The 10,834-nt window shown below is 33.9% G+C and overlaps 1 long non-coding RNA gene across 1 annotated transcript; it reads right to left on the bottom strand.

Moving 5' to 3' along the window:
- Positions 1–7,988: 7,988 nt before the first annotated feature.
- Positions 7,989–9,829, bottom strand: LOC111088453. The gene is made up of 2 exons (XR_002612976.1): positions 8,842–9,829; positions 7,989–8,799 (listed from the first exon to the last, which is right to left on the bottom strand). It is a non-coding gene; the product is annotated as an uncharacterized LOC111088453 (long non-coding RNA).
- Positions 9,830–10,834: the final 1,005 nt, after the last annotated feature.

The following is a 10,834-nucleotide window of genomic DNA, read 5'->3' as shown; positions in this document are numbered from 1 at the left end:
TTTTTAAACACACTGTGACCAAATTTGGAGGAGGGAAAGTAGGTGAGCTACAGATGGATGTCACGGTATCTGATATTCAAGTCAGAATCATAGAAAATGTTCTGATAAAGAGTTAAATCTATTAACCTAAAAGTAAACACAGTTTATAACTAAAAGTGCTCACCTCTCAATTATGTTCGTCCACAAAAATGTAGTTGTTTAGGGAGTTGCCAGGACTGTGTTCTTCGTGTAGAAAAGTATTAATGTACGGGCAGGTACCGCACTTTATCAGAAAGTCAGCATCTTTGAGCCTTACTCAGTCATTTCTATATCGAATAAACGCATCAAAACCGCGTAAAAAAACAGCTGTATAGTGAGTGCTGTTTATTTGTTGCTAAGCGTTAAGATACACGTTGGGTTGTCTGTGTTGTTCTTATCACGAGTATCGAAACCTAATATTTAGCGTTATAATTCCTCAGTCAGAGGAGTTGCTAGGTGCTTAAAATATTCGGGGCTCAGGTCCATAAGCGCGGGAATTTTTGGCGTTTCAGTATGATATTGATCATGGTTTTCTATTCTGATTTTTCAAAACACCAACTTGAGCGATTGGGCACTGTCAAGTAGAATCGGGGCACGAGTCCCGTGTGCCAGTGCCTAGCGACGCTTCTGTCCTCAGGTTTATCGCTGAGCCATTGGGGTCGCATATTATCATTTGTTTGTGTCACCGCAAAGAAATCGAACCCTGGATTTTAGAGTTTCAAGACCATAAACTTACCGTTTATGCCCTGAGGGACGAAAAAGCTAGCCAAAATTACAATAGCACTGCATTTAATTTCATTATTTAATGTTAAAGTTTCGTACGTATTTTACTGAACAATTTAACCCCGTTTTTTCAATTCTTTAAACTAAGTGTTGTCAGAGACAAAAAAAAAAAACTGTTTGGTTTGTTTTAAATTTCGCACAAAGCTACACGAGGACTATTTGCGCTAGCAGTTCATAATTTAACAATGAAAGACTAGAGGGGAAGGCAGTTAGTCAACACCACTCATCGCCAAGTCTTGAGTTACTCTTTTATCAACGAATAGTGGGATTGATTGTCACATTGTAACACCTCCAAAGCTGTTTGTTTGTTTGTTTTGAATTTCGCGCAAAGCTACACGAGGGCTATCTGCGCTAGCCGTCCCTAATCCAGCAGTGTAAGACTAGAGGGAAGGCAGCTAGTAATCACCCCCACCGCCAACTCTTGGGCTACTCTTTTACCAACGAATAGTGGGATTGACCGTCACATTATAACGCCCCACGGCTGAAAGAGCTAGAATGTTTCGTGTGACGGGGATTCGAACCCACGACCCTCAGATTCCGAGTTGAGCGCCCTAACCACCTGGCCATGCCAGGCCTCCTCCAAATCTCAAAGAACAGTCATGTTCTGCTACAGGGGTTCGAACCGTAGATTGTGAGTAGAGCGCCCTAACCACCTCAAAATGATTTAATAAAGTGGACCTGGCTGGTAGCGAACAGCACACAAACGATTCGGTAATTTAAAAGTTAGTCATTTATGTAAGATATTTTGATGTATATTTTAAACTTTTATTTTATCTTATTTAAAACCCGTGTCTATTATACTAACTCGTAGTTTCTGTTGGTACAGTTGGAAAGAGAAAAAGTGCCGTATAAAACCGCAGAAATAAACATGGCACATCGAAAACGGTCACGGCTTTCTGTTTTTCCTATTTTAATTCAAAGGAACACTTGTTATCAAATCCGTATATACGTATATTTTTTTACAAGTTGGTTATTATGTGTATTTTTAGTTTTCACATGTATAATGTTGTTTTGTTTTTGTATGAGTGCAATATATATAAAATTTGTCGATCTGTCCGGAATAGTAGCTATCTATGTTGGACCTTTCATTTGAAAATTGTGTTGACTTATATTTCCATCCTAGTCTTGCGAGTAGAAACTTCTTCTATTTTGTATGATGTTGTTCGAAAGCAAACGTAAAAAAAACAAACATTCTTCATGTTAGTTGTACACATTTTTTAAAGTAAAGTGTAGTTTGAACATAGCCTGGAGAAAGAGATGAAAATGACGACTAAAATTATATATGAACATAGTGTTTTAGACACCGTTACCATGGGATGTAGTAAAGTGGAGTTTGAACATAGCCTGGAGAAAGGGATGAAAATGACGTCTAAAATTATATATGAACACAGTGTTTTAGATACCGTTACCATGGGAAGTAATAAAGTGGAGTTTGAACATAGCCTGGAGAAAGGGATGAAAATGATGTCTACAATTATATATGAACATAGTGTTTTAGACACCGTTACCATGGGAAGTAGTAAAGTGGAGTTAGAACATAGCCTAGAGAAAGGGATGAAAATGACGACTAAAATTATATATGAACATAGTGTTTTAGACACCGTTACCATGGGAAGTAGTAAAGTGGAGTTAGAACATAGCCTAGAGAAAGGGATGAAAATGACGACTAAAAGTATATATGAACAGTGTTTTAGACACCGTTACCATGGGAAGTAGTAAAGTGGAGTTAGAACATAGCCTGGAGAAAGGGATGAAAATTAATGAATTAAAATGTGGAATGTAAAGTGATATACGAATATAACCTGATGAACGATTTGAAAGGGGGGTCAAACCAAGATGACTATAAATGTCATATGGTCAGAAAGGGACACCGATGTTTTATCTGAGTCTATGTCTAATGATATAATATTAGCAGACATCAAAGTCTAAAAGTCCACTTGTCTTATATAGGCCTAACATTAGTTAAGCCTATTTTAGGCTTAGTACGGCCTATATTCGATAAAGATATAAAGTAACACTGTAACTGGTGCAAGGTTTTTGCGTTAGCTTAGTTAGAGGTAAACTTTACCGTACTTAATACTATCACTAAATAATCTACTAATATCATTCTACGACCTAACGTTAGGCCTTTTTAAAATTTTAAATATTAAAAGCTTTTAATATGTTGTTATACAAAATGTCTATTAAAGTATATTTACATCTGCTTTTTGTTTACATCCGTTGATAGATTTAACGTAAATGATGCCAAACTCTGAGAACGTCACATCTCTCACTGGTCATTTGACTGATGACGTTACTGTGACAGGCCAACAGGGTTCCCGAAAGATCTCTTCGGGACACAGGGACAGAGAGGTCCAAACCTTCTATGGTATTCAATCTCGTATTGTAGAGTTTTTATGGTAAGATCTATATTATTTCCAAAACAGTCTAATGGAAATCAAAGACTATCACTGAGGTTTTATTGAATTCTATTCCTTTCATCTTAATTTCTTTTGCATATTTATTTTATAATAAATAATTGTTTGTTTGTAATTAAGCACAAAGCTACACAATGGGCTATCTATGCTCTGCCCATATCCGCTGTGCCACTGGGGGGCCTAATAAAGAAAAGTCATGTAAATGGGTATTCTAAAGAATCTTCCCCAAACTTTTTAAACTAGTTGATTGATCGAAAAATCTTTAAAATAACCGTTTTCTAACAGTTATATCACAGTTTTAATTCCATTCTGGCAGAAACATTTGGACTTACAACGCTAGAAACCGGGTTTCGATACCCGTGTTGGGCAGGGCACAGATAATCCATTGTATAGTTTCATGCTTAACTACAAACATTAGTTTTAGGATCAACTATTGGCCTAATTAATGATCAAACACTGGTATATACACCATCTAGCAGCTATTGTGATTAATTACAAACAAAAGAAACACTTGGTTTATTGGCCAGAGCCCTTCAACAGATAGACAACGTAGTTTCTCGCCTGAAAAAAAACTTAGAATTGAACTTGCAGTCAATAAATAAATTGTTTTCTTGGGGATATTATGTATGTTCCCTTATAGAATATTACGATTATTGTCATTAAACAACAATGTAAACAGAACTAGCGACCACTGGCGGTATAAAAATGAAGAATAATACACAATGAAAACGCAATTGATCTTAGGACATGTAGAGCAAGCGTGGCTTGGTATTTGATTATAAATATACAATAGTTTAAGATATCAAAACTCTAGCGAAAGTGTTTTCTTGAACATGTCATAAACACCCGCTCTCTAGAGAGTTATAGTCTTAAATTATATTGGTTTGAAAATATAAATAGTATATTCTTTAAAGTATTTGCATCACAGATTTATATTTATTACATTTCCGAAATTTTGGCTTCTTGGAAGATCCTTCTAACAGAACGTTGCACATTGTATATTCCTCAGTAAATGCGTTAATTTCAGTGACAGTAATTTGTAGTCACATGGGGCGGCATCTAGTGACAAATAGATAAATAACATTAAATATTAAATATATTATGCCATAGATTTTATCATCAATCATCAGTTAACAGTTTGTTATTCATTGTGATGTAGGATTTTAAAGAGTGTAAGGTCTGTCACGCCGGTATTTCGGCCGTTGCGGTACCGATCGACACGCAACTTACACAAAACGACGACGCTTTCTGCCGCGGCAAGCAGGGTTTTCTTTTTAAAATTCTTCCAGCCATATATATATGTGTGTGTGTGTAAAGCAGACGATGCGCTATTTTAGACAAAACATTTTGCACAAAATTAAACACAAGAACCAAGTTACAAGTTCAGAAAGTAGGCTAGAAATAAAGCAAGCACTCTCTTCTGTGACTAAATAATTAAATGAAGCTAAAATTAATTAAATTAAACGGTTCCTCTTAAGCTAATTCTTCCTATCTTAGTAAAATTATAAAGAAACCTAATGAAGAATTTGTACTGAAAACTGATCACAAGCCTTTTTTCTTCCTTTAATAAAGAAATAGAAACCTTCGTTCTGACGAACTTATCACTTCTGATCTCTTAGCAACGATCCTGGTTCCCCTTATGACCAAAATGAACAACAGTGAAACAGTTCAAAATCTTGCTAATAATTATAATAAAGCCACACAATTTAACACAAAAACTAACTATAATTTTAAACAATACTCACAATAAGATTGCATGAGCTTTGAGCTAATAAAGTTACATTCTGGAGATATAGGTCGTGATTTTATTTACTTTTATAGAAATGTCTCATAATAAACTCCAGTTTGCGTTAAACAAAGTTAAGAATGATAATTACATGACAAAGTATCAAACATAAAACTAACGTAAACTCTATTTAACTACATGAACACTTATATTCATATACAAGCTAACATCAACAGCAACAATGACTTCATAATATTCAACAATACAGTATAAATTAATTCCGAATCACGAGCCCTGGTATTGGGCGAACGGCCTCACCGGCAATGGATGTAGCATGTATGACGTGGTAGAAATATTATCAACTTATTCTTAACTTTCACTCATAAGGTCTTATTTGATAATTGTTATGTTCATTGTCACTACCACTACTCGCAAATGTTTAAATTTGATGGTAACTTGTTCCTCAAGTTTGTGCAGATTTTCTTATATTTTAATTTTGATTATAACCCGTTCCTCAAGTTTGTACACATTTTCTTATATTTTACTTTTAATTTTGATTATAAACTGTTCCTCAAATTTGTGCAGATTTTCTTATATTTTACTTTTAAATTTGACGATAACTTGTTCCTCAAATTTGTGCAGATTTTCTTATATTTTACTTTTAAATTTGACGATAACTTGTTCCTCAAATTTGTGCAGATTTTTTATATTTTAATTTTAATTTTGATTATAACTTGTTCCTCAAATTTGTGCAGATTTTCTTATATTTTACTTTTAATTTTGATGATAACTTGTTCCTTAAACAAGAAATGAAACCTGCACAATTAATTTGTGGTTGTCGGTATAGACATTAGATAGAGTTGTTATTAGATTCATTGCATAAAAGGTTTGGACTAATTGTGCTGTGAAACACTGCAGGGATCGATCCACAATATTCTGCGTTATACCCTTAAAGCTTACCTTATCCGTTTTGTTCCGTAATAGTTTTGATAAACATATTTAACGTAATTATATTTTTACATATTGATAATTCGACCCATGATTAGCTATTATTTAGGGGAAAAAATGTGATTTTTCGAATATCAATTTCAATATTTCATATAGCTTCTTTTTAATGATACTTTAATAAAGTTGTGATAAACATTGTCTATGTAGACTCACTCCATCTGATGTTGTACATGTTCATCTATTTAGTGTTTTTTTTAACCCTTCTTGGTAATTTTGTTTGTTTATTTTTATTTAATAAACATTGGGTTATCTGCCGAGTCCACCTCGGGGAATCAAGCCCCGGATTTTAGCATTGCAAGTCAAGGAAACCCTTTGATAAGAGTTGAAAGACGCTAATCCATCTGGATACTTCTTCAGAAAATACACTTTTTATTATTGGTCGATCAACAAAGTTTTATGTTTTCACAATTATTGTGTTCTATATATGCTTCATAAAGCGAATTTCCTAATATTGACCATCTTAGAACTATTATGTCGATTATTCATATCTTATGTGTTTTTAAGTTAATCATATATATATATATAATTAAGCCAAATGGAATTTAATTTGTTTTTAGTTTGTGACATGATATTTATTCGTGTATTTTATTTAGTTCTCTACGCATGAGCGATTGCCTTTATTAAATTCTCTCACTATCTCAGATACGAGATTTTTGTAGAAGTTCTTATAAGTTCAGCTATTCGCTCACCATAAGTAATATTGTGATAAGTACTACAAATTAAAGTTTACTTCTTGGTGTAGATCAAACATAGGGATCATTGACAAATTACGCAAAAATATGTAATTAAGAAGATTTTTAACGGGATTCTTTTATTTATCTTTTCTTCAGGCTGATGAGGCCTGATCTTAGATGATAACTACATCTAGTGTTGTCAGCTAACAAATTCAGAAGAGCTGAGATCCCAGGAAAAGTTATATAGATGATTTGTGTTTTTATAATTAAATAATTTAAAACAGATAACGAACGATAAATTTTTTCCATGATTTGTTTTAGTTGAAGTTTACAGATGATGTTAAAAATTGCAATACCGTTTCGAATTTATTTTTATAATTACTTCACACAAACATGCTCTCACTTTTCTAAAATACGGAGGATTCAGTACGTTATGCTAAAACGATATGCAAATTAGAAAGTCACGTGACAACCACGGCAGATATGAAGTCACAGTAGGATGGAATGTATCAGAATTACATTTTTACATTATTTGTAAGTTGTGTGATGTCTTTTGGGAAAGGTATGTGACAGTCGTTTCCGTACACTCGTATGAAAAAGGCGTGTTTAGACTAAGGAAGTTGCAAGACGGAAATATCATTTGCTCTTAATTGCATGGGATCAACTTGGAACACCAGGACCATCAAGAGAGAGATCTACAAGAAGTCGTAAATCACTTATGGTAAGAAAAATGCAGTGTCTTGTAACAGGTGAGAATCCACACACATAAAGATCTGTGGTAAAGGTAGTCCATGTGCCCCAGGCAACAGTACACAATATAATCAAGAAGGATCTCTTTCTGGAAAAGCGACACAAGTTACACATACATAAGCTGTTCATTTCGACATATCCATTCAACAGTCGCATACCTCAAGTAGCTGGAGAATGAAACAGGTATCCATGCTATTGCAGACTGAGTATAGAGACTCGTTAAGTTGATGCTGAAGAGACTGATATGGCATCAACTCGTTCCAACACGTTTCTTGAATTCCTATAAACTTCCCTTGGAAATGTTCTTTTACCTGTTAACAAATCCACTTAACACGTTTCTTGAATTTCTATAAACTTCCCTTGGAAATGTTCTTTTACCTGTTAACAAATCCACTTAACACGTTTCTTGAATTCCTATAAACTTCCCTTGGAAATGTTCTTTTACCTGTTAACAAATCCACTTAACACGTTTCTTGAATTCCTATAAACTTCCCTTGGAAATGTTCTTTTACCTGTTAACAAATCCACTTAACACGTTTCTTGAATTCCTATAAACTTCCCCTGGAAATATTCTTTCACCTGTTAACAAACCCAATTTTGACACTAACAAGCTTTAATAAGTGATATCTTTATTTTTTCAGAGCATAAACAATAACATACAAGCTCAAGATTAATATGATTATCATGGAATAATTATATATATATATATATATTAGATCTTGTCCATTATACTAAATTCATTTAGATTGATCAAGAAAGAAAAATGTCAGAAAATAGTAGCAAAAAGATATTAGGGTTAATATACTTTAAAGCAATTTTCTCCACTAAAGTTAGAAATAAATAAACGATATTTGTTTGTTGTTTTTGAGAAATGATGCCAGAAAGCAATATCTTATATTTGCCAGATATATCATAGGTGTTCAAGATTTGGAAACTGAAAGACATTCACTCCGACAGTACTTAAGTTCAGCTAATGGAAAAACCGTGTGCATGGCGTGCGTCAAGCAATAATGATAAGTGCAGAATGTGACAGAATGACTTGAGTGTAGGTGCTTATCGGCACCCTTCCTTCACTTTCAACATTTAAGAGATGATATGCTATATACAATTAACATTACACTCCATGTAACTGTATACATAGATCAAATACCAGTATACATAGATCAAATACCAGTATACATAGATCAAATACCAGTATACATAGATCAAATACCAGTATACATTGATCAAATATCAGTATACATATATCAAATACCAGTATACATAGATCAAATACCAGTATACATAGATCAAATACCTGTATACATAGATCAAATACCTGTATACATAGATCAAATACCAGTATACAGTGATCAAATACCTGTATACATAGATCAAATACCTGTATACATAGATCAAATACCTGTATACATAGATCAAATACCTGTATACATAGATCAAATACCTGTATACATAGATCAAATACCAGTAGTAAGAGCTACACTTGTTACAATGCACGTAATTAGCTCTCAGTTCTTTTACCGACAAGTTATCAAAAAACGTTATCTCTCAAACATCATCGTCTTTCTTTTCATTAAATTTACAAACATTTCCTAAAGAGATTTATTGTAAAACACTCTTATTAGATAATTATTTACAAAAGAATGATTGAAAGAGACATTTTTTTGCTTACCTGATTATTTACGTGATTAATTAGCTACACAAGAATTAAGCAGATATGACTTTTCACGTGTAAGACCTCTGAATATTGTCCAGGTATGTTGTTTCGTTTTCATGGCGATGGCAAAAATTAAGACTGTTTAGAAATATTTTCGTAAAATTTATGTACCTAGTCTCGTAACGTTCGACAACTCTCGGTACATAAGCCTTTGTAAGCAAAAATGTATCATTTATCAACATATAATTTACGAAGATGTGAGATACTGTATCTGATACACACCTGAGAGTTATATCCTGCTGGCGAACAGAGATTATGTTGTTTTAGCGCAAAGCTACATAATGGACTATCTGAGCTCAGTCTACCGCGAGGAATCGAGCCCAGGATTTTAACGTTGTAAGTCCTCAAACTTACCGCCGATCCATCAGGGATGGGGAGGTCAAAAACAAAGCTTTAATCTTTATTTTAGGTGTTACAGTTGGTTATCCACCTTTCAACAATAACTACAATATGCAGCCAGACTGTTTCGTTGAGATCGTATCGTAGCTGGCTGCAGTCGATTGATTTGGCGTGTGTTATATTATATCTCAAACTTCATTCAGCCTTATTCCAGGCATTCCGTCAATATATTTGTTTTTTGTTTTTTTAGGAATAAATTTAGGATGATGTATTAAACATATATCTTGTGTTTTTCCGAAATTATATTATGACGAAAACACCAGTTTTGTCTTTATTATTTCCCGCCCCCCAGTGGCACAGCGGTATGTCTGCGGACTTACAACGCTAGAATCCGGGTTTCGATACCCGTGGTGGGCAGAGCACAGATAGCCCTCGTGTAGCTTTGTGCATAATTAAAAACAAAAACAATATTATTTCCCCCTTCACCCACATCCATGTAACTACCAGTTATATGCGTTTGGTGAAAATTGACGGCATCACCAAATTGACATCTGAAGACAAGCGGAAACATGATATATATATATATATATATATATGTATTTAATTTTACGGAATTTTAAGGAACATTTAATAAATTATGAATACTTGATGGGAACCTAATTAAAAAATTGAGAATCTTAGGGCTGCTGAAAATACTATTATTTTATACATTAAAAGCCCTGGCGTTAAATATGAATATAAAAAAAATCTCTTAAAGTAAATAATATATATCTAATTATTTCATAAGAAACCTAAATATAGCCATTGTAAACAGTTCTTCTCAGATAAACAAATCTTACGGTGTTGAAACTTTAGGTAAAACTCTTCTGAACTTTGTGGTTATATTATCATTTACTTGAAAACTATAATCACAGGTTCGAGAAGACTTGTTCGTTCGAAGCAGACTTGGGCTGATGATGACGTGAAGCACTTATACACAGGTCTTGATGACGTCGAAATTTGTACGCGATTATTTTCTATTGCACATTGCAAAGTGCAACAACGTTTCTTTAGTTTTTAGAATAATAATTTGATTATTATTTTTTAAATGCTGTTTCTGTTTAAAAGTTTTGATAATTTTGAATATAACTGATAATGTCTCTTATGCTCAGTTGCCGTAATTTTTTGTCTCTTATGCTCAGTTGCCGTAATTTGTTTTTACACCACAGCTTAACCCTAGATTCTCGTGAAAGTTTTAGGGACTTGATTTACTAAATGCTCGCCTAAATCATTGACAACAGGTTTTTTATCCAAACAGAGAGGGCCCGGCATGGCCAAGTGGTTAGGGCGCTCGACTCGCAATCTGAGGGTCGCGGGTTCGAATCCCCGTCCCACTAAACATGCCCGCCCTTTCAGCCGTGGG

The sequence above is a fragment of the Limulus polyphemus genome, unplaced genomic scaffold (assembly GCF_000517525.1).
Source record: "Limulus polyphemus unplaced genomic scaffold, Limulus_polyphemus-2.1.2 Scaffold3805, whole genome shotgun sequence".
NCBI classification, from domain to species: domain Eukaryota; kingdom Metazoa; phylum Arthropoda; class Merostomata; order Xiphosura; family Limulidae; genus Limulus; species Limulus polyphemus.
This window is presented reverse-complemented; position numbering and strand designations above follow the sequence as displayed.